The sequence below is a fragment of the Heterodontus francisci genome, chromosome 5 (genome assembly GCF_036365525.1).
Source record: "Heterodontus francisci isolate sHetFra1 chromosome 5, sHetFra1.hap1, whole genome shotgun sequence".
Lineage (NCBI taxonomy): Eukaryota > Metazoa > Chordata > Chondrichthyes > Heterodontiformes > Heterodontidae > Heterodontus > Heterodontus francisci.
In genome coordinates this window covers 61,966,562-61,992,976 of record NC_090375.1, presented here as the reverse complement: position 1 = coordinate 61,992,976, position 26,415 = coordinate 61,966,562, and the positions used below count along the sequence as shown (strand labels likewise).

The 26,415-nt window shown below is 51.5% G+C and overlaps 16 non-coding genes across 16 annotated transcripts; 10 read left to right on the top strand and 6 right to left on the bottom strand.

Annotated features, from left to right (window-relative positions):
- The first annotated feature begins 324 nt into the window (after window positions 1-324).
- Window positions 325-397, top strand: trnar-acg (transfer RNA arginine (anticodon ACG)). The gene has a single exon. It is a non-coding gene; the product is annotated as a tRNA-Arg (tRNA).
- A 1,273-nt stretch (window positions 398-1,670) lies between these two features.
- trnay-gua (transfer RNA tyrosine (anticodon GUA)) lies at window positions 1,671-1,763 on the bottom strand. The gene is made up of 2 exons: window positions 1,727-1,763; window positions 1,671-1,706 (listed from the first exon to the last, which is right to left on the bottom strand). It is a non-coding gene; the product is annotated as a tRNA-Tyr (tRNA).
- A 1,412-nt stretch (window positions 1,764-3,175) lies between these two features.
- Window positions 3,176-3,248, top strand: trnar-acg (transfer RNA arginine (anticodon ACG)). The gene has a single exon. It is a non-coding gene; the product is annotated as a tRNA-Arg (tRNA).
- Window positions 3,249-4,521: 1,273 nt separating this feature from the next.
- On the bottom strand, window positions 4,522-4,614 carry trnay-gua (transfer RNA tyrosine (anticodon GUA)). The gene is made up of 2 exons: window positions 4,578-4,614; window positions 4,522-4,557 (listed from the first exon to the last, which is right to left on the bottom strand). It is a non-coding gene; the product is annotated as a tRNA-Tyr (tRNA).
- A 1,412-nt stretch (window positions 4,615-6,026) lies between these two features.
- Window positions 6,027-6,099, top strand: trnar-acg (transfer RNA arginine (anticodon ACG)). Its single transcript has one exon. It is a non-coding gene; the product is annotated as a tRNA-Arg (tRNA).
- Window positions 6,100-7,372: 1,273 nt separating this feature from the next.
- On the bottom strand, window positions 7,373-7,465 carry trnay-gua (transfer RNA tyrosine (anticodon GUA)). Its single transcript has 2 exons — window positions 7,429-7,465; window positions 7,373-7,408 (listed from the first exon to the last, which is right to left on the bottom strand). It is a non-coding gene; the product is annotated as a tRNA-Tyr (tRNA).
- A 1,412-nt stretch (window positions 7,466-8,877) lies between these two features.
- Window positions 8,878-8,950, top strand: trnar-acg (transfer RNA arginine (anticodon ACG)). The gene has a single exon. It is a non-coding gene; the product is annotated as a tRNA-Arg (tRNA).
- A 1,273-nt stretch (window positions 8,951-10,223) lies between these two features.
- On the bottom strand, window positions 10,224-10,316 carry trnay-gua (transfer RNA tyrosine (anticodon GUA)). The gene is made up of 2 exons: window positions 10,280-10,316; window positions 10,224-10,259 (listed from the first exon to the last, which is right to left on the bottom strand). It is a non-coding gene; the product is annotated as a tRNA-Tyr (tRNA).
- Window positions 10,317-11,728: 1,412 nt separating this feature from the next.
- Window positions 11,729-11,801, top strand: trnar-acg (transfer RNA arginine (anticodon ACG)). Its single transcript has one exon. It is a non-coding gene; the product is annotated as a tRNA-Arg (tRNA).
- A 1,273-nt stretch (window positions 11,802-13,074) lies between these two features.
- Window positions 13,075-13,167, bottom strand: trnay-gua (transfer RNA tyrosine (anticodon GUA)). The gene is made up of 2 exons: window positions 13,131-13,167; window positions 13,075-13,110 (listed from the first exon to the last, which is right to left on the bottom strand). It is a non-coding gene; the product is annotated as a tRNA-Tyr (tRNA).
- Window positions 13,168-14,579: 1,412 nt separating this feature from the next.
- Window positions 14,580-14,652, top strand: trnar-acg (transfer RNA arginine (anticodon ACG)). Its single transcript has one exon. It is a non-coding gene; the product is annotated as a tRNA-Arg (tRNA).
- Window positions 14,653-15,925: 1,273 nt separating this feature from the next.
- Window positions 15,926-16,018, bottom strand: trnay-gua (transfer RNA tyrosine (anticodon GUA)). The gene is made up of 2 exons: window positions 15,982-16,018; window positions 15,926-15,961 (listed from the first exon to the last, which is right to left on the bottom strand). It is a non-coding gene; the product is annotated as a tRNA-Tyr (tRNA).
- A 1,412-nt stretch (window positions 16,019-17,430) lies between these two features.
- trnar-acg (transfer RNA arginine (anticodon ACG)) lies at window positions 17,431-17,503 on the top strand. Its single transcript has one exon. It is a non-coding gene; the product is annotated as a tRNA-Arg (tRNA).
- Window positions 17,504-20,281: 2,778 nt separating this feature from the next.
- trnar-acg (transfer RNA arginine (anticodon ACG)) lies at window positions 20,282-20,354 on the top strand. Its single transcript has one exon. It is a non-coding gene; the product is annotated as a tRNA-Arg (tRNA).
- A 2,778-nt stretch (window positions 20,355-23,132) lies between these two features.
- Window positions 23,133-23,205, top strand: trnar-acg (transfer RNA arginine (anticodon ACG)). Its single transcript has one exon. It is a non-coding gene; the product is annotated as a tRNA-Arg (tRNA).
- Window positions 23,206-25,983: 2,778 nt separating this feature from the next.
- On the top strand, window positions 25,984-26,056 carry trnar-acg (transfer RNA arginine (anticodon ACG)). Its single transcript has one exon. It is a non-coding gene; the product is annotated as a tRNA-Arg (tRNA).
- Window positions 26,057-26,415: the final 359 nt, after the last annotated feature.

Here is a 26,415-nt window from a genome sequence, read left to right as displayed (position 1 = left end):
AGCAAAGGAGACATTCTGCGCATTGGCGACAACATGTTCCTTCAAAGCAACCTGTCAAGTTAAGAGCACTGGCTTCGGCTAATTGCTGCTTACTCCAAAATGGCAGCTGCACCTTTGAGCTGGAATTGCGGCAGAAACCTAAGGATAACCTTGCTTTGCATGCTCGTGTACTTCACCACTGTTCAAGCTCAAGCATGGAAGGGAAGCAGTGAAGGTGATTCTCTTTGCTGATTGATCACCAAGCGACTCTGACCATTCCCACCAGTGGAGCTGCAAACACCGCAGCTGTGCAGACTGTGAGCTGCAAGTGCAAATGTACCTTTGGGGCCAGTGGCGCAATGGATAACGTGTCTGACTACGGATCAGAAGATTGTAGGTTCGACTCCTACCTGGCTCGTGCTGTTTTTGTACAAACTATGCATTGTGACTTTCTGCGCTTGCGAGCTGGCCGTGCTGCCTGATTCCTTGCAGGGCAAGTGCCTTCATAGCGGCGTAGGCATTTTTCACTCTCAAAATGCGAAGCTCCTCAATGCAATCCGCACTCAAAGTATGCAATGCTGCAAAGCCTTTTCTTTTCCCCTTCACTCAACTCAGCTTTCCAAGGTGGAAAAGTCAAGAAGCCTTGCTTGCCACAGCACAAGAAAGGATATGAAGCCTTTTCAGCACTTTGTGGCTGAGCAGGTGCAACCAATTGGGAGAAGAAGAGCCGGCGCCACTGTTGAGTGCCAAGAACTGGCCGAGCGGAGCGGAGCTAAGAAAGAAGTGGAGAATGCAGGCATCGATCCCGCTACCTCTCGCATGCAAAGCGAGCGCTCTACCACGTGAGCTAATTCCCCAGTGTTGTTGGGGTTGTTAGCCTAGCTTGTTTGGCAGGAGCTCCTCAGCACCACCCTCAACTTGGTCCGTGAGCAGCAGGGAAATCCTGCTTCGGCTTGGCCGGCTGCCTCAAGGCATTCAATGCTTTGCTCCAATCAGCATGTGCGAGCACCAGCAGGCGAGCAGCTGCAGGACCGCAAGCCACAATAACCATGGACGAAGCCAAAAAGAGCCGGAGCTTGCGCAAGGCAAGCCAGCTGAGCGGAAACGAGCAGCCACCCCGAGCGTCAGGGTGCAGCCTAGAACCCTGTCTGACTGACACAAGATTTCTTTTGTTTTCTAGTGAGTGCTGAGCATACTACTTCAAAGAACTCCCTGCTTGGGGCAGCTGACGCAAAAGGGTGCGTGAGGAAAGGCCACTCTGTAAGAGTCTGGCGCCATAGTATAGCGAGCGGCTGGAAACTGTGTAAAAGCCCTGGGGCTGTGGCAGCGGAGAATGTTGGTGATGAAATGTAAATGTACATTGTAAATATAAGCTAGTTCGGCAAGTGTAGTGAGGCAGCTGATGTAGTGTATTGAAAGTAAGGGATGTGCATTGCGCTTTATCGGAGGTGAAATTTGAAGAGTTGTGTAATGTTGTGTCGGAAGTGTATTTTTGAGGTACAGGGCTGTGTGCTGAGCAGCTGGTGCAAGTGCAGAAGTGAAAGAACTGTGTGCGGGCTGTTATGAGAGAGGAAAAGGGGGTTGGTGCGCCTTGTTCGCAAGATCCGAGCGCGTTGTGTACTTGTGAAATTTAGAGTGCTGCCTCGAGCAAATTGTGGCATTGTGCAGACGTAGTGGAAAAAGGCCGTTGTTCCTTCGAGCCGGAATTGAACCAGCGACCTAAGGATGTCAGTGTTTTGATTTTCCTCTACAGTCTTCCGCTCTACCAGCTGAGCTATCGAAGGGGCAGGAGTTGGGGCACATGCAGCTGATTTAGTGCCATGCACTTTTGGCCACTCAGGGCCTTGTGCACCTATTGATGGCGCAGCACTGTGGCACCGTGAGCCGCCAGCTGCTCCCCGCAGCTTGTGCGAGTAGTGTAATGGATAAGGCTTCCGTCTGTGGATCGCAAGCTGATAGTGTGCACTCCTTCCTGGCTGGCAGATTTATGCAAACTTTGCATTATGACTCGGGACACCAGGCAAGCTGACTTACTTGGGCGCGCCACCTTTGGCGTCGCTTTCTCAAGTCCCTTCTCAGCGCAGTAGGCACTCTCATTATCTGAAAGTCCTGACTTGGCAATGCCAAGTGACGCACACCACGATAAGCATCAACTGCTGCGAGAGGAACTTCAACGCGGTGAAAGCCGCACTTTGGTCTGTCCGAATTTTGCTGGTCTTCCGGTGCGAGGAGCTGTCGACGACCGAGCGTTGCCGATTGGCACATTCCAAGGTCCAGGACTATGTCCCGAGGGACGCACTGAAGCTTGGCAGGTGTCCCTCCTAGTTGACCTGCGGCCTGCAAGGAAATCCTGCTTCCGGTTGGCCGCCTGCGAGAACATATTCAATGCTTTGCTCCAGTCAGCATGTCTGAGCACCAGCAGGCGAGCAGCTGCAGGACCGCAAGCCAGAAAAATGATGAAAGAAGCCGAAAAGAGCTGGAGCTGACGGAAGGCAAGCGAAGTGAGCGGAAACTAGCAACCGCCACCAGTGTGAAGGAGCAGCCGAGAAGCCTGTGTGACTGACAGGAGGCTTCTTTTTCTTCCAAGGAAGTACTGAGTGTTTGGAAGAGTTACTGCTCCACGGAGCTGCTTGTACGCACCACAGAATGTCGCACGTGAAATGCTGGCAAGTACAGTGAGGCACCTCTTGTAGTGTAATGAGAGAAACTGATCTGTATTGCACTTGATGTCATGTCAAATTTCAACTGTTATGTAATGTATGCTTGCAAATGTTATCAAAAAAGTCTCTTTTTGGAAAGAAAAAGCAACGGTCTGCTGGCGCACAGAAGCAGCTGCACATGTGAAACAGCTGTGTGCAGGGTGTTTTCAGAGAGCAAAGGAGACATTCTGCGCATTGGCGACAACATGTTCCTTCAAAGCAACCTGTCAAGTTAAGAGCACTGGCTTCGGCTAATTGCTGCTTACTCCAAAATGGCAGCTGCACCTTTGAGCTGGAATTGCGGCAGAAACCTAAGGATAACCTTGCTTTGCATGCTCGTGTACTTCACCACTGTTCAAGCTCAAGCATGGAAGGGAAGCAGTGAAGGTGATTCTCTTTGCTGATTGATCACCAAGCGACTCTGACCATTCCCACCAGTGGAGCTGCAAACACCGCAGCTGTGCAGACTGTGAGCTGCAAGTGCAAATGTACCTTTGGGGCCAGTGGCGCAATGGATAACGTGTCTGTCTACGGATCAGAAGATTGTAGGTTCGACTCCTACCTGGCTCGTGCTGTTTTTGTACAAACTATGCATTGTGACTTTCTGCGCTTGCGAGCTGGCCGTGCTGCCTGATTCCTTGCAGGGCAAGTGCATTCATAGCGGCGTAGGCATTTTTCACTCTCAAAATGCGAAGCTCCTCAATGCAATCCGCACTCAAAGTATGCAATGCTGCAAAGCCTTTTCTTTTCCCCTTCACTCAACTCAGCTTTCCAAGGTGGAAAAGTCAAGAAGCCTTGCTTGCCACAGCACAAGAAAGGATATGAAGCCTTTTCAGCACTTTGTGGCTGAGCAGGTGCAACCAAGTGGGAGAAGAAGAGCCGGCGCCACTGTTGAGTGCCAAGAACTGGCCGAGCGGAGCGGAGCGAAGAAAGAAGTGGAGAATGCAGGCATCGATCCCGCTACCTCTCGCATGCAAAGCGAGCGCTCTACCACTTGAGCTAATTGCCCAGTGTTGTTGGGGTTGTTAGCCTAGCTTGTTTGGCAGGAGCTCCTCAGCACCACCCTCAACTTGGTCCGTGAGCAGCAGGGAAATCCTGCTTCGGCTTGGCCGGCTGCCTCAAGGCATTCAATGCTTTGCTCCAATCAGCATGTGCGAGCACCAGCAGGCGAGCAGCTGCAGGACCGCAAGCCACAATAACCATGGACGAAGCCAAAAAGAGCCGGAGCTTGCGCAAGGCAAGCCAGCTGAGCGGAAACGAGCAGCCACCCCGAGCGTCAGGGTGCAGCCTAGAACCCTGTCTGACTGACACAAGATTTCTTTTGTTTTCTAGTGAGTGCTGAGCATACTACTTCAAAGAACTCCCTGCTTGGGGCAGCTGACGCAAAAGGGTGCGTGAGGAAAGGCCACTCTGTAAGAGTCTGGCGCCATAGTATAGCGAGCGGCTGGAAACTGTGTAAAAGCCCTGGGGCTGTGGCAGCGGAGAATGTTGGTGATGAAATGTAAATGTACATTGTAAATATAAGCTAGTTCGGCAAGTGTAGTGAGGCAGCTGATGTAGTGTATTGAAAGTAAGGGATGTGCATTGCACTTTATCGGAGGTGAAATTTGAAGAGTTGTGTAATGTTGTGTCGGAAGTGTATTTTTGAGGTACAGGGCTGTGTGCTGAGCAGCTGGTGCAAGTGCAGAAGTGAAAGAACTGTGTGCGGGCTGTTATGAGAGAGGAAAAGGGGGTTGGTGCGCCTTGTTCGCAAGATCCGAGCGCGTTGTGTACTTGTGAAATTTAGAGTGCTGCCTCGAGCAAATTGTGGCATTGTGCAGACGTAGTGGAAAAAGGCCGTTGTTCCTTCGAGCCGGAATTGAACCAGCGACCTAAGGATGTCAGTGTTTTGATTTTCCTCTACAGTCCTCCGCTCTACCAGCTGAGCTATCGAAGGGGCAGGAGTTGTGGCACATGCAGCTGATTTAGTGCCATGCACTTTTGGCCACTCAGGGCCTTGTGCGCCTATTGATGGCGCAGCACTGTGGCACCGTGAGCCGCCAGCTGCTCCCCGCAGCTTGTGCGAGTAGTGTAATGGATAAGGCTTCCGTCTGTGGATCGCAAGCTGATAGCGTGCACTCCTTCCTGGCTGGCAGATTTATGCAAACTTTGCATTATGACTCGGGACACCAGGCAAGCTGACTTACTTGGGCGCGCCACCTTTGGCGTCGCTTTCTCAAGTCCCTTCTCAGCGCAGTAGGCACTCTCATTATCTGAAAGTCCTGACTTGGCAATGCCAAGTGACGCACACCACGATAAGCATCAACTGCTGCGAGAGGAACTTCAACGCGGTGAAAGCCGCACTTTGGTCTGTCCGAATTTTGCTGGTCTTCCGGTGCGAGGAGCTGTCGACGACCGAGCGTTGCCGATTGGCACATTCCAAGGTCCAGGACTATGTCCCGAGGGACGCACTGAAGCTTGGCAGGTGTCCCTCCTAGTTGACCTGCGGCCTGCAAGGAAATCCTGCTTCCGGTTGGCCGCCTGCGAGAACATATTCAATGCTTTGCTCCAGTCAGCATGTCTGAGCACCAGCAGGCGAGCAGCTGCAGGACCGCAAGCCAGAAAAATGATGAAAGAAGCCGAAAAGAGCTGGAGCTGACGGAAGGCAAGCGAAGTGAGCGGAAACTAGCAACCGCCACCAGTGTGAAGGAGCAGCCGAGAAGCCTGTGTGACTGACAGGAGGCTTCTTTTTCTTCCAAGGAAGTACTGAGTGTTTGGAAGAGTTACTGCTCCACGGAGCTGCTTGTACGCACCACAGAATGTCGCACGTGAAATGCTGGCAAGTACAGTGAGGCACCTCTTGTAGTGTAATGAGAGAAACTGATCTGTATTGCACTTGATGTCATGTCAAATTTCAACTGTTATGTAATGTATGCTTGCAAATGTTATCAAAAAAGTCTCTTTTTGGAAAGAAAAAGCAACGGTCTGCTGGCGCACAGAAGCAGCTGCACATGTGAAACAGCTGTGTGCAGGGTGTTTTCAGAGAGCAAAGGAGACATTCTGCGCATTGGCGACAACATGTTCCTTCAAAGCAACCTGTCAAGTTAAGAGCACTGGCTTCGGCTAATTGCTGCTTACTCCAAAATGGCAGCTGCACCTTTGAGCTGGAATTGCGGCAGAAACCTAAGGATAACCTTGCTTTGCATGCTCGTGTACTTCACCACTGTTCAAGCTCAAGCATGGAAGGGAAGCAGTGAAGGTGATTCTCTTTGCTGATTGATCACCAAGCGACTCTGACCATTCCCACCAGTGGAGCTGCAAACACCGCAGCTGTGCAGACTGTGAGCTGCAAGTGCAAATGTACCTTTGGGGCCAGTGGCGCAATGGATAACGTGTCTGACTACGGATCAGAAGATTGTAGGTTCGACTCCTACCTGGCTCGTGCTGTTTTTGTACAAACTATGCATTGTGACTTTCTGCGCTTGCGAGCTGGCCGTGCTGCCTGATTCCTTGCAGGGCAAGTGCCTTCATAGCGGCGTAGGCATTTTTCACTCTCAAAATGCGAAGCTCCTCAATGCAATCCGCACTCAAAGTATGCAATGCTGCAAAGCCTTTTCTTTTCCCCTTCACTCAACTCAGCTTTCCAAGGTGGAAAAGTCAAGAAGCCTTGCTTGCCACAGCACAAGAAAGGATATGAAGCCTTTTCAGCACTTTGTGGCTGAGCAGGTGCAACCAATTGGGAGAAGAAGAGCCGGCGCCACTGTTGAGTGCCAAGAACTGGCCGAGCGGAGCGGAGCTAAGAAAGAAGTGGAGAATGCAGGCATCGATCCCGCTACCTCTCGCATGCAAAGCGAGCGCTCTACCACGTGAGCTAATTCCCCAGTGTTGTTGGGGTTGTTAGCCTAGCTTGTTTGGCAGGAGCTCCTCAGCACCACCCTCAACTTGGTCCGTGAGCAGCAGGGAAATCCTGCTTCGGCTTGGCCGGCTGCCTCAAGGCATTCAATGCTTTGCTCCAATCAGCATGTGCGAGCACCAGCAGGCGAGCAGCTGCAGGACCGCAAGCCACAATAACCATGGACGAAGCCAAAAAGAGCCGGAGCTTGCGCAAGGCAAGCCAGCTGAGCGGAAACGAGCAGCCACCCCGAGCGTCAGGGTGCAGCCTAGAACCCTGTCTGACTGACACAAGATTTCTTTTGTTTTCTAGTGAGTGCTGAGCATACTACTTCAAAGAACTCCCTGCTTGGGGCAGCTGACGCAAAAGGGTGCGTGAGGAAAGGCCACTCTGTAAGAGTCTGGCGCCATAGTATAGCGAGCGGCTGGAAACTGTGTAAAAGCCCTGGGGCTGTGGCAGCGGAGAATGTTGGTGATGAAATGTAAATGTACATTGTAAATATAAGCTAGTTCGGCAAGTGTAGTGAGGCAGCTGATGTAGTGTATTGAAAGTAAGGGATGTGCATTGCACTTTATCGGAGGTGAAATTTGAAGAGTTGTGTAATGTTGTGTCGGAAGTGTATTTTTGAGGTACAGGGCTGTGTGCTGAGCAGCTGGTGCAAGTGCAGAAGTGAAAGAACTGTGTGCGGGCTGTTATGAGAGAGGAAAAGGGGGTTGGTGCGCCTTGTTCGCAAGATCCGAGCGCGTTGTGTACTTGTGAAATTTAGAGTGCTGCCTCGAGCAAATTGTGGCATTGTGCAGACGTAGTGGAAAAAGGCCGTTGTTCCTTCGAGCCGGAATTGAACCAGCGACCTAAGGATGTCAGTGTTTTGATTTTCCTCTACAGTCCTCCGCTCTACCAGCTGAGCTATCGAAGGGGCAGGAGTTGTGGCACATGCAGCTGATTTAGTGCCATGCACTTTTGGCCACTCAGGGCCTTGTGCGCCTATTGATGGCGCAGCACTGTGGCACCGTGAGCCGCCAGCTGCTCCCCGCAGCTTGTGCGAGTAGTGTAATGGATAAGGCTTCCGTCTGTAGATCGCAAGCTGACAGCGTGCACTCCTTCCTGGCTGGCAGATTTATGCAAACTTTGCATTATGACTCGGGACACCAGGCAAGCTGACTTACTTGGGCGCGCCACCTTTGGCGTCGCTTTCTCAAGTCCCTTCTCAGCGCAGTAGGCACTCTCATTATCTGAAAGTCCTGACTTGGCAATGCCAAGTGACGCACACCACGATAAGCATCAACTGCTGCGAGAGGAACTTCAACGCGGTGAAAGCCGCACTTTGGTCTGTCCGAATTTTGCTGGTCTTCCGGTGCGAGGAGCTGTCGACGACCGAGCGTTGCCGATTGGCACATTCCAAGGTCCAGGACTATGTCCCGAGGGACGCACTGAAGCTTGGCAGGTGTCCCTCCTAGTTGACCTGCGGCCTGCAAGGAAATCCTGCTTCCGGTTGGCCGCCTGCGAGAACATATTCAATGCTTTGCTCCAGTCAGCATGTCTGAGCACCAGCAGGCGAGCAGCTGCAGGACCGCAAGCCAGAAAAATGATGAAAGAAGCCGAAAAGAGCTGGAGCTGACGGAAGGCAAGCGAAGTGAGCGGAAACTAGCAACCGCCACCAGTGTGAAGGAGCAGCCGAGAAGCCTGTGTGACTGACAGGAGGCTTCTTTTTCTTCCAAGGAAGTACTGAGTGTTTGGAAGAGTTACTGCTCCACGGAGCTGCTTGTACGCACCACAGAATGTCGCACGTGAAATGCTGGCAAGTACAGTGAGGCACCTCTTGTAGTGTAATGAGAGAAACTGATCTGTATTGCACTTGATGTCATGTCAAATTTCAACTGTTATGTAATGTATGCTTGCAAATTTTATCAAAAAAGTCTCTTTTTGGAAAGAAAAAGCAACGGTCTGCTGGCGCACAGAAGCAGCTGCACATGTGAAACAGCTGTGTGCAGGGTGTTTTCAGAGAGCAAAGGAGACATTCTGCGCATTGGCGACAACATGTTCCTTCAAAGCAACCTGTCAAGTTAAGAGCACTGGCTTCGGCTAATTGCTGCTTACTCCAAAATGGCAGCTGCACCTTTGAGCTGGAATTGCGGCAGAAACCTAAGGATAACCTTGCTTTGCATGCTCGTGTACTTCACCACTGTTCAAGCTCAAGCATGGAAGGGAAGCAGTGAAGGTGATTCTCTTTGCTGATTGATCACCAAGCGACTCTGACCATTCCCACCAGTGGAGCTGCAAACACCGCAGCTGTGCAGACTGTGAGCTGCAAGTGCAAATGTACCTTTGGGGCCAGTGGCGCAATGGATAACGTGTCTGACTACGGATCAGAAGATTGTAGGTTCGACTCCTACCTGGCTCGTGCTGTTTTTGTACAAACTATGCATTGTGACTTTCTGCGCTTGCGAGCTGGCCGTGCTGCCTGATTCCTTGCAGGGCAAGTGCCTTCATAGCGGCGTAGGCATTTTTCACTCTCAAAATGCGAAGCTCCTCAATGCAATCCGCACTCAAAGTATGCAATGCTGCAAAGCCTTTTCTTTTCCCCTTCACTCAACTCAGCTTTCCAAGGTGGAAAAGTCAAGAAGCCTTGCTTGCCACAGCACAAGAAAGGATATGAAGCCTTTTCAGCACTTTGTGGCTGAGCAGGTGCAACCAATTGGGAGAAGAAGAGCCGGCGCCACTGTTGAGTGCCAAGAACTGGCCGAGCGGAGCGGAGCTAAGAAAGAAGTGGAGAATGCAGGCATCGATCCCGCTACCTCTCGCATGCAAAGCGAGCGCTCTACCACGTGAGCTAATTCCCCAGTGTTGTTGGGGTTGTTAGCCTAGCTTGTTTGGCAGGAGCTCCTCAGCACCACCCTCAACTTGGTCCGTGAGCAGCAGGGAAATCCTGCTTCGGCTTGGCCGGCTGCCTCAAGGCATTCAATGCTTTGCTCCAATCAGCATGTGCGAGCACCAGCAGGCGAGCAGCTGCAGGACCGCAAGCCACAATAACCATGGACGAAGCCAAAAAGAGCCGGAGCTTGCGCAAGGCAAGCCAGCTGAGCGGAAACGAGCAGCCACCCCGAGCGTCAGGGTGCAGCCTAGAACCCTGTCTGACTGACACAAGATTTCTTTTGTTTTCTAGTGAGTGCTGAGCATACTACTTCAAAGAACTCCCTGCTTGGGGCAGCTGACGCAAAAGGGTGCGTGAGGAAAGGCCACTCTGTAAGAGTCTGGCGCCATAGTATAGCGAGCGGCTGGAAACTGTGTAAAAGCCCTGGGGCTGTGGCAGCGGAGAATGTTGGTGATGAAATGTAAATGTACATTGTAAATATAAGCTAGTTCGGCAAGTGTAGTGAGGCAGCTGATGTAGTGTATTGAAAGTAAGGGATGTGCATTGCGCTTTATCGGAGGTGAAATTTGAAGAGTTGTGTAATGTTGTGTCGGAAGTGTATTTTTGAGGTACAGGGCTGTGTGCTGAGCAGCTGGTGCAAGTGCAGAAGTGAAAGAACTGTGTGCGGGCTGTTATGAGAGAGGAAAAGGGGGTTGGTGCGCCTTGTTCGCAAGATCCGAGCGCGTTGTGTACTTGTGAAATTTAGAGTGCTGCCTCGAGCAAATTGTGGCATTGTGCAGACGTAGTGGAAAAAGGCCGTTGTTCCTTCGAGCCGGAATTGAACCAGCGACCTAAGGATGTCAGTGTTTTGATTTTCCTCTACAGTCTTCCGCTCTACCAGCTGAGCTATCGAAGGGGCAGGAGTTGGGGCACATGCAGCTGATTTAGTGCCATGCACTTTTGGCCACTCAGGGCCTTGTGCACCTATTGATGGCGCAGCACTGTGGCACCGTGAGCCGCCAGCTGCTCCCCGCAGCTTGTGCGAGTAGTGTAATGGATAAGGCTTCCGTCTGTGGATCGCAAGCTGATAGTGTGCACTCCTTCCTGGCTGGCAGATTTATGCAAACTTTGCATTATGACTCGGGACACCAGGCAAGCTGACTTACTTGGGCGCGCCACCTTTGGCGTCGCTTTCTCAAGTCCCTTCTCAGCGCAGTAGGCACTCTCATTATCTGAAAGTCCTGACTTGGCAATGCCAAGTGACGCACACCACGATAAGCATCAACTGCTGCGAGAGGAACTTCAACGCGGTGAAAGCCGCACTTTGGTCTGTCCGAATTTTGCTGGTCTTCCGGTGCGAGGAGCTGTCGACGACCGAGCGTTGCCGATTGGCACATTCCAAGGTCCAGGACTATGTCCCGAGGGACGCACTGAAGCTTGGCAGGTGTCCCTCCTAGTTGACCTGCGGCCTGCAAGGAAATCCTGCTTCCGGTTGGCCGCCTGCGAGAACATATTCAATGCTTTGCTCCAGTCAGCATGTCTGAGCACCAGCAGGCGAGCAGCTGCAGGACCGCAAGCCAGAACAATTATGAAAGAAGCCGAAAAGAGCTGGAGCTGACGGAAGGCAAGCGAAGTGAGCGGAAACTAGCAACCGCCACCAGTGTGAAGGAGCAGCCGAGAAGCCTGTGTGACTGACAGGAGGCTTCTTTTTCTTCCAAGGAAGTACTGAGTGTTTGGAAGAGTTACTGCTCCACGGAGCTGCTTGTACGCACCACAGAATGTCGCACGTGAAATGCTGGCAAGTACAGTGAGGCACCTCTTGTAGTGTAATGAGAGAAACTGATCTGTATTGCACTTGATGTCATGTCAAATTTCAACTGTTATGTAATGTATGCTTGCAAATGTTATCAAAAAAGTCTCTTTTTGGAAAGAAAAAGCAACGGTCTGCTGGCGCACAGAAGCAGCTGCACATGTGAAACAGCTGTGTGCAGGGTGTTTTCAGAGAGCAAAGGAGACATTCTGCGCATTGGCGACAACATGTTCCTTCAAAGCAACCTGTCAAGTTAAGAGCACTGGCTTCGGCTAATTGCTGCTTACTCCAAAATGGCAGCTGCACCTTTGAGCTGGAATTGCGGCAGAAACCTAAGGATAACCTTGCTTTGCATGCTCGTGTACTTCACCACTGTTCAAGCTCAAGCATGGAAGGGAAGCAGTGAAGGTGATTCTCTTTGCTGATTGATCACCAAGCGACTCTGACCATTCCCACCAGTGGAGCTGCAAACACCGCAGCTGTGCAGACTGTGAGCTGCAAGTGCAAATGTACCTTTGGGGCCAGTGGCGCAATGGATAACGTGTCTGACTACGGATCAGAAGATTGTAGGTTCGACTCCTACCTGGCTCGTGCTGTTTTTGTACAAACTATGCATTGTGACTTTCTGCGCTTGCGAGCTGGCCGTGCTGCCTGATTCCTTGCAGGGCAAGTGCCTTCATAGCGGCGTAGGCATTTTTCACTCTCAAAATGCGAAGCTCCTCAATGCAATCCGCACTCAAAGTATGCAATGCTGCAAAGCCTTTTCTTTTCCCCTTCACTCAACTCAGCTTTCCAAGGTGGAAAAGTCAAGAAGCCTTGCTTGCCACAGCACAAGAAAGGATATGAAGCCTTTTCAGCACTTTGTGGCTGAGCAGGTGCAACCAAGTGGGAGAAGAAGAGCCGGCGCCACTGTTGAGTGCCAAGAACTGGCCGAGCGGAGCGGAGCGAAGAAAGAAGTGGAGAATGCAGGCATCGATCCCGCTACCTCTCGCATGCAAAGCGAGCGCTCTACCACTTGAGCTAATTGCCCAGTGTTGTTGGGGTTGTTAGCCTAGCTTGTTTGGCAGGAGCTCCTCAGCACCACCCTCAACTTGGTCCGTGAGCAGCAGGGAAATCCTGCTTCGGCTTGGCCGGCTGCCTCAAGGCATTCAATGCTTTGCTCCAATCAGCATGTGCGAGCACCAGCAGGCGAGCAGCTGCAGGACCGCAAGCCACAATAACCATGGACGAAGCCAAAAAGAGCCGGAGCTTGCGCAAGGCAAGCCAGCTGAGCGGAAACGAGCAGCCACCCCGAGCGTCAGGGTGCAGCCTAGAACCCTGTCTGACTGACACAAGATTTCTTTTGTTTTCTAGTGAGTGCTGAGCATACTACTTCAAAGAACTCCCTGCTTGGGGCAGCTGACGCAAAAGGGTGCGTGAGGAAAGGCCACTCTGTAAGAGTCTGGCGCCATAGTATAGCGAGCGGCTGGAAACTGTGTAAAAGCCCTGGGGCTGTGGCAGCGGAGAATGTTGGTGATGAAATGTAAATGTACATTGTAAATATAAGCTAGTTCGGCAAGTGTAGTGAGGCAGCTGATGTAGTGTATTGAAAGTAAGGGATGTGCATTGCACTTTATCGGAGGTGAAATTTGAAGAGTTGTGTAATGTTGTGTCGGAAGTGTATTTTTGAGGTACAGGGCTGTGTGCTGAGCAGCTGGTGCAAGTGCAGAAGTGAAAGAACTGTGTGCGGGCTGTTATGAGAGAGGAAAAGGGGGTTGGTGCGCCTTGTTCGCAAGATCCGAGCGCGTTGTGTACTTGTGAAATTTAGAGTGCTGCCTCGAGCAAATTGTGGCATTGTGCAGACGTAGTGGAAAAAGGCCGTTGTTCCTTCGAGCCGGAATTGAACCAGCGACCTAAGGATGTCAGTGTTTTGATTTTCCTCTACAGTCTTCCGCTCTACCAGCTGAGCTATCGAAGGGGCAGGAGTTGGGGCACATGCAGCTGATTTAGTGCCATGCACTTTTGGCCACTCAGGGCCTTGTGCACCTATTGATGGCGCAGCACTGTGGCACCGTGAGCCGCCAGCTGCTCCCCGCAGCTTGTGCGAGTAGTGTAATGGATAAGGCTTCCGTCTGTGGATCGCAAGCTGATAGTGTGCACTCCTTCCTGGCTGGCAGATTTATGCAAACTTTGCATTATGACTCGGGACACCAGGCAAGCTGACTTACTTGGGCGCGCCACCTTTGGCGTCGCTTTCTCAAGTCCCTTCTCAGCGCAGTAGGCACTCTCATTATCTGAAAGTCCTGACTTGGCAATGCCAAGTGACGCACACCACGATAAGCATCAACTGCTGCGAGAGGAACTTCAACGCGGTGAAAGCCGCACTTTGGTCTGTCCGAATTTTGCTGGTCTTCCGGTGCGAGGAGCTGTCGACGACCGAGCGTTGCCGATTGGCACATTCCAAGGTCCAGGACTATGTCCCGAGGGACGCACTGAAGCTTGGCAGGTGTCCCTCCTAGTTGACCTGCGGCCTGCAAGGAAATCCTGCTTCCGGTTGGCCGCCTGCGAGAACATATTCAATGCTTTGCTCCAGTCAGCATGTCTGAGCACCAGCAGGCGAGCAGCTGCAGGACCGCAAGCCAGAACAATTATGAAAGAAGCCGAAAAGAGCTGGAGCTGACGGAAGGCAAGCGAAGTGAGCGGAAACTAGCAACCGCCACCAGTGTGAAGGAGCAGCCGAGAAGCCTGTGTGACTGACAGGAGGCTTCTTTTTCTTCCAAGGAAGTACTGAGTGTTTGGAAGAGTTACTGCTCCACGGAGCTGCTTGTACGCACCACAGAATGTCGCACGTGAAATGCTGGCAAGTACAGTGAGGCACCTCTTGTAGTGTAATGAGAGAAACTGATCTGTATTGCACTTGATGTCATGTCAAATTTCAACTGTTATGTAATGTATGCTTGCAAATGTTATCAAAAAAGTCTCTTTTTGGAAAGAAAAAGCAACGGTCTGCTGGCGCACAGAAGCAGCTGCACATGTGAAACAGCTGTGTGCAGGGTGTTTTCAGAGAGCAAAGGAGACATTCTGCGCATTGGCGACAACATGTTCCTTCAAAGCAACCTGTCAAGTTAAGAGCACTGGCTTCGGCTAATTGCTGCTTACTCCAAAATGGCAGCTGCACCTTTGAGCTGGAATTGCGGCAGAAACCTAAGGATAACCTTGCTTTGCATGCTCGTGTACTTCACCACTGTTCAAGCTCAAGCATGGAAGGGAAGCAGTGAAGGTGATTCTCTTTGCTGATTGATCACCAAGCGACTCTGACCATTCCCACCAGTGGAGCTGCAAACACCGCAGCTGTGCAGACTGTGAGCTGCAAGTGCAAATGTACCTTTGGGGCCAGTGGCGCAATGGATAACGTGTCTGACTACGGATCAGAAGATTGTAGGTTCGACTCCTACCTGGCTCGTGCTGTTTTTGTACAAACTATGCATTGTGACTTTCTGCGCTTGCGAGCTGGCCGTGCTGCCTGATTCCTTGCAGGGCAAGTGCCTTCATAGCGGCGTAGGCATTTTTCACTCTCAAAATGCGAAGCTCCTCAATGCAATCCGCACTCAAAGTATGCAATGCTGCAAAGCCTTTTCTTTTCCCCTTCACTCAACTCAGCTTTCCAAGGTGGAAAAGTCAAGAAGCCTTGCTTGCCACAGCACAAGAAAGGATATGAAGCCTTTTCAGCACTTTGTGGCTGAGCAGGTGCAACCAAGTGGGAGAAGAAGAGCCGGCGCCACTGTTGAGTGCCAAGAACTGGCCGAGCGGAGCGGAGCGAAGAAAGAAGTGGAGAATGCAGGCATCGATCCCGCTACCTCTCGCATGCAAAGCGAGCGCTCTACCACTTGAGCTAATTGCCCAGTGTTGTTGGGGTTGTTAGCCTAGCTTGTTTGGCAGGAGCTCCTCAGCACCACCCTCAACTTGGTCCGTGAGCAGCAGGGAAATCCTGCTTCGGCTTGGCCGGCTGCCTCAAGGCATTCAATGCTTTGCTCCAATCAGCATGTGCGAGCACCAGCAGGCGAGCAGCTGCAGGACCGCAAGCCACAATAACCATGGACGAAGCCAAAAAGAGCCGGAGCTTGCGCAAGGCAAGCCAGCTGAGCGGAAACGAGCAGCCACCCCGAGCGTCAGGGTGCAGCCTAGAACCCTGTCTGACTGACACAAGATTTCTTTTGTTTTCTAGTGAGTGCTGAGCATACTACTTCAAAGAACTCCCTGCTTGGGGCAGCTGACGCAAAAGGGTGCGTGAGGAAAGGCCACTCTGTAAGAGTCTGGCGCCATAGTATAGCGAGCGGCTGGAAACTGTGTAAAAGCCCTGGGGCTGTGGCAGCGGAGAATGTTGGTGATGAAATGTAAATGTACATTGTAAATATAAGCTAGTTCGGCAAGTGTAGTGAGGCAGCTGATGTAGTGTATTGAAAGTAAGGGATGTGCATTGCACTTTATCGGAGGTGAAATTTGAAGAGTTGTGTAATGTTGTGTCGGAAGTGTATTTTTGAGGTACAGGGCTGTGTGCTGAGCAGCTGGTGCAAGTGCAGAAGTGAAAGAACTGTGTGCGGGCTGTTATGAGAGAGGAAAAGGGGGTTGGTGCGCCTTGTTCGCAAGATCCGAGCGCGTTGTGTACTTGTGAAATTTAGAGTGCTGCCTCGAGCAAATTGTGGCATTGTGCAGACGTAGTGGAAAAAGGCCGTTGTTCCTTCGAGCCGGAATTGAACCAGCGACCTAAGGATGTCAGTGTTTTGATTTTCCTCTACAGTCCTCCGCTCTACCAGCTGAGCTATCGAAGGGGCAGGAGTTGTGGCACATGCAGCTGATTTAGTGCCATGCACTTTTGGCCACTCAGGGCCTTGTGCGCCTATTGATGGCGCAGCACTGTGGCACCGTGAGCCGCCAGCTGCTCCCCGCAGCTTGTGCGAGTAGTGTAATGGATAAGGCTTCCGTCTGTGGATCGCAAGCTGATAGCGTGCACTCCTTCCTGGCTGGCAGATTTATGCAAACTTTGCATTATGACTCGGGACACCAGGCAAGCTGACTTACTTGGGCGCGCCACCTTTGGCGTCGCTTTCTCAAGTCCCTTCTCAGCGCAGTAGGCACTCTCATTATCTGAAAGTCCTGACTTGGCAATGCCAAGTGACGCACACCACGATAAGCATCAACTGCTGCGAGAGGAACTTCAACGCGGTGAAAGCCGCACTTTGGTCTGTCCGAATTTTGCTGGTCTTCCGGTGCGAGGAGCTGTCGACGACCGAGCGTTGCCGATTGGCACATTCCAAGGTCCAGGACTATGTCCCGAGGGACGCACTGAAGCTTGGCAGGTGTCCCTCCTAGTTGACCTGCGGCCTGCAAGGAAATCCTGCTTCCGGTTGGCCGCCTGCGAGAACATATTCAATGCTTTGCTCCAGTCAGCATGTCTGAGCACCAGCAGGCGAGCAGCTGCAGGACCGCAAGCCAGAAAAATTATGAAAGAAGCCGAAAAGAGCTGGAGCTGACGGAAGGCAAGCGAAGTGAGCGGAAACTAGCAACCGCCACCAGTGTGAAGGAGCAGCCGAGAAGCCTGTGTGACTGACAGGAGGCTTCTTTTTCTTCCAAGGAAGTACTGAGTGTTTGGAAGAGTTACTGCTCCACGGAGCTGCTTGTACGCACCACAGAATGTCGCACGTGAAATGCTGGCAAGTACAGTGAGGCACCTCTTGTAGTGTAATGAGAGAAACTGATCTGTATTGCACTTGATGTCATGTCAAATTTCAACTGTTATGTAATGTATGCTTGCAAATGTTATCAAAAAAGTCTCTTTTTGGAAAGAAAAAGCAACGGTCTGCTGGCGCACAGAAGCAGCTGCACATGTGAAACAGCTGTGTGCAGGGTGTTTTCAGAGAGCAAAGGAGACATTCTGCGCATTGGCGACAACATGTTCCTTCAAAGCAACCTGTCAAGTTAAGAGCACTGGCTTCGGCTAATTGCTGCTTACTCCAAAATGGCAGCTGCACCTTTGAGCTGGAATTGCGGCAGAAACCTAAGGATAACCTTGCTTTGCATGCTCGTGTACTTCACCACTGTTCAAGCTCAAGCATGGAAGGGAAGCAGTGAAGGTGATTCTCTTTGCTGATTGATCACCAAGCGACTCTGACCATTCCCACCCGTGGAGCTGCAAACACCGCAGCTGTGCAGACTGTGAGCTGCAAATGCAAATGTACCTTTGGGGCCAGTGGCGCAATGGATAACGTGTCTGACTACGGATCAGAAGATTGTAGGTTCGACTCCTACCTGGCTTGTGCTGTTTTTGTACAAACTATGCATTGTGACTTTCTGCGCTTGCGAGCTGGCCGTGCTGCCTGATTCCTTGCAGGGCAAGTGCCTTCATAGCGGCGTAGGCATTTTTCACTCTCAAAATGCGAAGCTCCTCAATGCAATCCGCACTCAAAGTATGCAATGCTGCAAAGCCTTTTCTTTTCCCCTTCACTCAACTCAGCTTTCCAAGGTGGAAAAGTCAAGAAGCCTTGCTTGCCACAGCACAAGAAAGGATATGAAGCCTTTTCAGCACTTTGTGGCTGAGCAGGTGCAACCAATTGGGAGAAGAAGAGCCGGCGCCACTGTTGAGTGCCAAGAACTGGCCGAGCGGAGCGGAGCGAAGAAAGAAGTGGAAAATGCAGGCATCGATCCCGCTACCTCTCGCATGCAAAGCGAGCGCTCTACCACGTGAGCTAATTCCCCAGTGTTGTTGGGGTTGTTAGCCTAGCTTGTTTGGCAGGAGCTCCTCAGCACCACCCTCAACTTGGTCCGTGAGCAGCAGGGAAATCCTGCTTCGGCTTGGCCGGCTGCCTCAAGGCATTCAATGCTTTGCTCCAATCAGCATGTGCGAGCACCAGCAGGCGAGCAGCTGCAGGACCGCAAGCCACAATAACCATGGACGAAGCCAAAAAGAGCCGGAGCTTGCGCAAGGCAAGCCAGCTGAGCGGAAACGAGCAGCCACCCCGAGCGTCAGGGTGCAGCCTAGAACCCTGTCTGACTGACACAAGATTTCTTTTGTTTTCTAGTGAGTGCTGAGCATACTACTTCAAAGAACTCCCTGCTTGGGGCAGCTGACGCAAAAGGGTGCGTGAGGAAAGGCCACTCTGTAAGAGTCTGGCGCCATAGTATAGCGAGCGGCTGGAAACTGTGTAAAAGCCCTGGGGCTGTGGCAGCGGAGAATGTTGGTGATGAAATGTAAATGTACATTGTAAATATAAGCTAGTTCGGCAAGTGTAGTGAGGCAGCTGATGTAGTGTATTGAAAGTAAGGGATGTGCATTGCGCTTTATCGGAGGTGAAATTTGAAGAGTTGTGTAATGTTGTGTCGGAAGTGTATTTTTGAGGTACAGGGCTGTGTGCTGAGCAGCTGGTGCAAGTGCAGAAGTGAAAGAACTGTGTGCGGGCTGTTATGAGAGAGGAAAAGGGGGTTGGTGCGCCTTGTTCGCAAGATCCGAGCGCGTTGTGTACTAGTGCAATTTAGAGTGCTGCCTCGAGCAAATTGTGGCATTGTGCAGACGTAGTGGAAAAAGGCCGTTGTTCCTTCGAGTCGGAATTGAACCAGCGACCTAAGGATGTCAGTGTTTTGATTTTCCTCTACAGTCTTCTGCTCTACCAGCTGAGCTATCAAAGGGGCAGGAGTTGTGGCACATGCAGCTGATTTAGTGCCATGCACTTTTGGCCACTCAGGGCCTTGTGCACCTATTGATGGCGCAGCACTGTGGCACCGTGAGCCGCCAGCTGCTCCCCGCAGCTTGTGCGAGTAGTGTAATGGATAAGGCTTCCGTCTGTGGATCGCAAGCTGATAGCGTGCACTCCTTCCTGGCTGGCAGATTTATGCAAACTTTGCATTATGACTCGGGACACCAGGCAAGCTGACTTACTTGGGCGCGCCACCTTTGGCGTCGCTTTCTCAAGTCCCTTCTCAGCGCAGTAGGCACTCTCATTATCTGAAAGTCCTGACTTGGCAATGCCAAGTGACGCACACCACGATAAGCATCAACTGCTGCGAGAGGAACTTCAACGCGGTGAAAGCCGCACTTTGGTCTGTCCGAATTTTGCTGGTCTTCCGGTGCGAGGAGCTGTCGACGACCGAGCGTTGCCGATTGGCACATTCCAAGGTCCAGGACTATGTCCCGAGGGACGCACTGAAGCTTGGCAGGTGTCCCTCCTAGTTGACCTGCGGCCTGCAAGGAAATCCTGCTTCCGGTTGGCCGCCTGCGAGAACATATTCAATGCTTTGCTCCAGTCAGCATGTCTGAGCACCAGCAGGCGAGCAGCTGCAGGACCGCAAGCCAGAACAATTATGAAAGAAGCCGAAAAGAGCTGGAGCTGACGGAAGGCAAGCGAAGTGAGCGGAAACTAGCAACCGCCACCAGTGTGAAGGAGCAGCCGAGAAGCCTGTGTGACTGACAGGAGGCTTCTTTTTCTTCCAAGGAAGTACTGAGTGTTTGGAAGAGTTACTGCTCCACGGAGCTGCTTGTACGCACCACAGAATGTCGCACGTGAAATGCTGGCAAGTACAGTGAGGCACCTCTTGTAGTGTAATGAGAGAAACTGATCTGTATTGCACTTGATGTCATGTCAAATTTCAACTGTTATGTAATGTATGCTTGCAAATGTTATCAAAAAAGTCTCTTTTTGGAAAGAAAAAGCAACGGTCTGCTGGCGCACAGAAGCAGCTGCACATGTGAAACAGCTGTGTGCAGGGTGTTTTCAGAGAGCAAAGGAGACATTCTGCGCATTGGCGACAACATGTTCCTTCAAAGCAACCTGTCAAGTTAAGAGCACTGGCTTCGGCTAATTGCTGCTTACTCCAAAATGGCAGCTGCACCTTTGAGCTGGAATTGCGGCAGAAACCTAAGGATAACCTTGCTTTGCATGCTCGTGTACTTCACCACTGTTCAAGCTCAAGCATGGAAGGGAAGCAGTGAAGGTGATTCTCTTTGCTGATTGATCACCAAGCGACTCTGACCATTCCCACCCGTGGAGCTGCAAACACCGCAGCTGTGCAGACTGTGAGCTGCAAATGCAAATGTACCTTTGGGGCCAGTGGCGCAATGGATAACGTGTCTGACTACGGATCAGAAGATTGTAGGTTCGACTCCTACCTGGCTTGTGCTGTTTTTGTACAAACTATGCATTGTGACTTTCTGCGCTTGCGAGCTGGCCGTGCTGCCTGATTCCTTGCAGGGCAAGTGCCTTCATAGCGGCGTAGGCATTTTTCACTCTCAAAATGCGAAGCTCCTCAATGCAATCCGCACTCAAAGTATGCAATGCTGCAAAGCCTTTTCTTTTCCCCTTCACTCAACTCAGCTTTCCAAGGTGGAAAAGTCAAGAAGCCTTGCTTGCCACAGCACAAGAAAGGATATGAAGCCTTTTCAGCACTTTGTGGCTGAGCAGGTGCAACCAATTGGGAGAAGAAGAGCCGGCGCCACTGTTGAGTGCCAAGAACTGGCCGAGCGGAGCGGAGCGAAGAAAGAAGTGGAAAATGCAGGCATCGATCCCGCTACCTCTCGCATGCAAAGCGAGCGCTCTACCACGTGAGCTAATTCCCCAGTGTTGTTGGGGTTGTTAGCCTAGCTTGTTTGGCAGGAGCTCCTCAGCACCACCCTCAACTTGGTCCGTGAGCAGCAGGGAAATCCTGCTTCGGCTTGGCCGGCTGCCTCAAGGCATTCAATGCTTTGCTCCAATCAGCATGTGCGAGCACCAGCAGGCGAGCAGCTGCAGGACCGCAAGCCACAATAACCATGGACGAAGCCAAAAAGAGCCGGAGCTTGCGCAAGGCAAGCCAGCTGAGCGGAAACGAGCAGCCACCCCGAGCGTCAGGGTGCAGCCTAGAACCCTGTCTGACTGACACAAGATTTCTTTTGTTTTCTAGTGAGTGCTGAGCATACTACTTCAAAGAACTCCCTGCTTGGGGCAGCTGACGCAAAAGGGTGCGTGAGGAAAGGCCACTCTGTAAGAGTCTGGCGCCATAGTATAGCGAGCGGCTGGAAACTGTGTAAAAGCCCTGGGGCTGTGGCAGCGGAGAATGTTGGTGATGAAATGTAAATGTACATTGTAAATATAAGCTAGTTCGGCAAGTGTAGTGAGGCAGCTGATGTAGTGTATTGAAAGTAAGGGATGTGCATTGCGCTTTATCGGAGGTGAAATTTGAAGAGTTGTGTAATGTTGTGTCGGAAGTGTATTTTTGAGGTACAGGGCTGTGTGCTGAGCAGCTGGTGCAAGTGCAGAAGTGAAAGAACTGTGTGCGGGCTGTTATGAGAGAGGAAAAGGGGGTTGGTGCGCCTTGTTCGCAAGATCCGAGCGCGTTGTGTACTAGTGCAATTTAGAGTGCTGCCTCGAGCAAATTGTGGCATTGTGCAGACGTAGTGGAAAAAGGCCGTTGTTCCTTCGAGTCGGAATTGAACCAGCGACCTAAGGATGTCAGTGTTTTGATTTTCCTCTACAGTCTTCTGCTCTACCAGCTGAGCTATCAAAGGGGCAGGAGTTGTGGCACATGCAGCTGATTTAGTGCCATGCACTTTTGGCCACTCAGGGCCTTGTGCACCTATTGATGGCGCAGCACTGTGGCACCGTGAGCCGCCAGCTGCTCCCCGCAGCTTGTGCGAGTAGTGTAATGGATAAGGCTTCCGTCTGTGGATCGCAAGCTGATAGCGTGCACTCCTTCCTGGCTGGCAGATTTATGCAAACTTTGCATTATGACTCGGGACACCAGGCAAGCTGACTTACTTGGGCGCGCCACCTTTGGCGTCGCTTTCTCAAGTCCCTTCTCAGCGCAGTAGGCACTCTCATTATCTGAAAGTCCTGACTTGGCAATGCCAAGTGACGCACACCACGATAAGCATCAACTGCTGCGAGAGGAACTTCAACGCGGTGAAAGCCGCACTTTGGTCTGTCCGAATTTTGCTGGTCTTCCGGTGCGAGGAGCTGTCGACGACCGAGCGTTGCCGATTGGCACATTCCAAGGTCCAGGACTATGTCCCGAGGGACGCACTGAAGCTTGGCAGGTGTCCCTCCTAGTTGACCTGCGGCCTGCAAGGAAATCCTGCTTCCGGTTGGCCGCCTGCGAGAACATATTCAATGCTTTGCTCCAGTCAGCATGTCTGAGCACCAGCAGGCGAGCAGCTGCAGGACCGCAAGCCAGAACAATTATGAAAGAAGCCGAAAAGAGCTGGAGCTGACGGAAGGCAAGCGAAGTGAGCGGAAACTAGCAACCGCCACCAGTGTGAAGGAGCAGCCGAGAAGCCTGTGTGACTGACAGGAGGCTTCTTTTTCTTCCAAGGAAGTACTGAGTGTTTGGAAGAGTTACTGCTCCACGGAGCTGCTTGTACGCACCACAGAATGTCGCACGTGAAATGCTGGCAAGTACAGTGAGGCACCTCTTGTAGTGTAATGAGAGAAACTGATCTGTATTGCACTTGATGTCATGTCAAATTTCAACTGTTATGTAATGTATGCTTGCAAATGTTATCAAAAAAGTCTCTTTTTGGAAAGAAAAAGCAACGGTCTGCTGGCGCACAGAAGCAGCTGCACATGTGAAACAGCTGTGTGCAGGGTGTTTTCAGAGAGCAAAGGAGACATTCTGCGCATTGGCGACAACATGTTCCTTCAAAGCAACCTGTCAAGTTAAGAGCACTGGCTTCGGCTAATTGCTGCTTACTCCAAAATGGCAGCTGCACCTTTGAGCTGGAATTGCGGCAGAAACCTAAGGATAACCTTGCTTTGCATGCTCGTGTACTTCACCACTGTTCAAGCTCAAGCATGGAAGGGAAGCAGTGAAGGTGATTCTCTTTGCTGATTGATCACCAAGCGACTCTGACCATTCCCACCCGTGGAGCTGCAAACACCGCAGCTGTGCAGACTGTGAGCTGCAAATGCAAATGTACCTTTGGGGCCAGTGGCGCAATGGATAACGTGTCTGACTACGGATCAGAAGATTGTAGGTTCGACTCCTACCTGGCTTGTGCTGTTTTTGTACAAACTATGCATTGTGACTTTCTGCGCTTGCGAGCTGGCCGTGCTGCCTGATTCCTTGCAGGGCAAGTGCCTTCATAGCGGCGTAGGCATTTTTCACTCTCAAAATGCGAAGCTCCTCAATGCAATCCGCACTCAAAGTATGCAATGCTGCAAAGCCTTTTCTTTTCCCCTTCACTCAACTCAGCTTTCCAAGGTGGAAAAGTCAAGAAGCCTTGCTTGCCACAGCACAAGAAAGGATATGAAGCCTTTTCAGCACTTTGTGGCTGAGCAGGTGCAACCAATTGGGAGAAGAAGAGCCGGCGCCACTGTTGAGTGCCAAGAACTGGCCGAGCGGAGCGGAGCGAAGAAAGAAGTGGAAAATGCAGGCATCGATCCCGCTACCTCTCGCATGCAAAGCGAGCGCTCTACCACGTGAGCTAATTCCCCAGTGTTGTTGGGGTTGTTAGCCTAGCTTGTTTGGCAGGAGCTCCTCAGCACCACCCTCAACTTGGTCCGTGAGCAGCAGGGAAATCCTGCTTCGGCTTGGCCGGCTGCCTCAAGGCATTCAATGCTTTGCTCCAATCAGCATGTGCGAGCACCAGCAGGCGAGCAGCTGCAGGACCGCAAGCCACAATAACCATGGACGAAGCCAAAAAGAGCCGGAGCTTGCGCAAGGCAAGCCAGCTGAGCGGAAACGAGCAGCCACCCCGAGCGTCAGGGTGCAGCCTAGAACCCTGTCTGACTGACACAAGATTTCTTTTGTTTTCTAGTGAGTGCTGAGCATACTACTTCAAAGAACTCCCTGCTTGGGGCAGCTGACGCAAAAGGGTGCGTGAGGAAAGGCCACTCTGTAAGAGTCTGGCGCCATAGTATAGCGAGCGGCTGGAAACTGTGTAAAAGCCCTGGGGCTGTGGCAGCGGAGAATGTTGGTGATGAAATGTAAATGTACATTGTAAATATAAGCTAGTTCGGCAAGTGTAGTGAGGCAGCTGATGTAGTGTATTGAAAGTAAGGGATGTGCATTGCGCTTTATCGGAGGTGAAATTTGAAGAGTTGTGTAATGTTGTGTCGGAAGTGTATTTTTGAGGTACAGGGCTGTGTGCTGAGCAGCTGGTGCAAGTGCAGAAGTGAAAGAACTGTGTGCGGGCTGTTATGAGAGAGGAAAAGGGGGTTGGTGCGCCTTGTTCGCAAGATCCGAGCGCGTTGTGTACTAGTGCAATTTAGAGTGCTGCCTCGAGCAAATTGTGGCATTGTGCAGACGTAGTGGAAAAAGGCCGTTGTTCCTTCGAGTCGGAATTGAACCAGCGACCTAAGGATGTCAGTGTTTTGATTTTCCTCTACAGTCTTCTGCTCTACCAGCTGAGCTATCAAAGGGGCAGGAGTTGTGGCACATGCAGCTGATTTAGTGCCATGCACTTTTGGCCACTCAGGGCCTTGTGCACCTATTGATGGCGCAGCACTGTGGCACCGTGAGCCGCCAGCTGCTCCCCGCAGCTTGTGCGAGTAGTGTAATGGATAAGGCTTCCGTCTGTGGATCGCAAGCTGATAGCGTGCACTCCTTCCTGGCTGGCAGATTTATGCAAACTTTGCATTATGACTCGGGACACCAGGCAAGCTGACTTACTTGGGCGCGCCACCTTTGGCGTCGCTTTCTCAAGTCCCTTCTCAGCGCAGTAGGCACTCTCATTATCTGAAAGTCCTGACTTGGCAATGCCAAGTGACGCACACCACGATAAGCATCAACTGCTGCGAGAGGAACTTCAACGCGGTGAAAGCCGCACTTTGGTCTGTCCGAATTTTGCTGGTCTTCCGGTGCGAGGAGCTGTCGACGACCGAGCGTTGCCGATTGGCACATTCCAAGGTCCAGGACTATGTCCCGAGGGACGCACTGAAGCTTGGCAGGTGTCCCTCCTAGTTGACCTGCGGCCTGCAAGGAAATCCTGCTTCCGGTTGGCCGCCTGCGAGAACATATTCAATGCTTTGCTCCAGTCAGCATGTCTGAGCACCAGCAGGCGAGCAGCTGCAGGACCGCAAGCCAGAACAATTATGAAAGAAGCCGAAAAGAGCTGGAGCTGACGGAAGGCAAGCGAAGTGAGCGGAAACTAGCAACCGCCACCAGTGTGAAGGAGCAGCCGAGAAGCCTGTGTGACTGACAGGAGGCTTCTTTTTCTTCCAAGGAAGTACTGAGTGTTTGGAAGAGTTACTGCTCCACGGAGCTGCTTGTACGCACCACAGAATGTCGCACGTGAAATGCTGGCAAGTACAGTGAGGCACCTCTTGTAGTGTAATGAGAGAAACTGATCTGTATTGCACTTGATGTCATGTCAAATTTCAACTGTTATGTAATGTATGCTTGCAAATGTTATCAAAAAAGTCTCTTTTTGGAAAGAAAAAGCAACGGTCTGCTGGCGCACAGAAGCAGCTGCACATGTGAAACAGCTGTGTGCAGGGTGTTTTCAGAGAGCAAAGGAGACATTCTGCGCATTGGCGACAACATGTTCCTTCAAAGCAACCTGTCAAGTTAAGAGCACTGGCTTCGGCTAATTGCTGCTTACTCCAAAATGGCAGCTGCACCTTTGAGCTGGAATTGCGGCAGAAACCTAAGGATAACCTTGCTTTGCATGCTCGTGTACTTCACCACTGTTCAAGCTCAAGCATGGAAGGGAAGCAGTGAAGGTGATTCTCTTTGCTGATTGATCACCAAGCGACTCTGACCATTCCCACCCGTGGAGCTGCAAACACCGCAGCTGTGCAGACTGTGAGCTGCAAGTGCAAATGTACCTTTGGGGCCAGTGGCGCAATGGATAACGTGTCTGACTACGGATCAGAAGATTGTAGGTTCGACTCCTACCTGGCTCGTGCTGTTTTTGTACAAACTATGCATTGTGACTTTCTGCGCTTGCGAGCTGGCCGTGCTGCCTGATTCCTTGCAGGGCAAGTGCCTTCATAGCGGCGTAGGCATTTTTCACTCTCAAAATGCGAAGCTCCTCAATGCAATCCGCACTCAAAGTATGCAATGCTGCAAAGCCTTTTCTTTTCCCCTTCACTCAACTCAGCTTTCCAAGGTGGAAAAGTCAAGAAGCCTTGCTTGCCACAGCACAAGAAAGGATATGAAGCCTTTTCAGCACTTTGTGGCTGAGCAGGTGCAACCAAGTGGGAGAAGAAGAGCCGGCGCCACTGTTGAGTGCCAAGAACTGGCCGAGCGGAGCGGAGCGAAG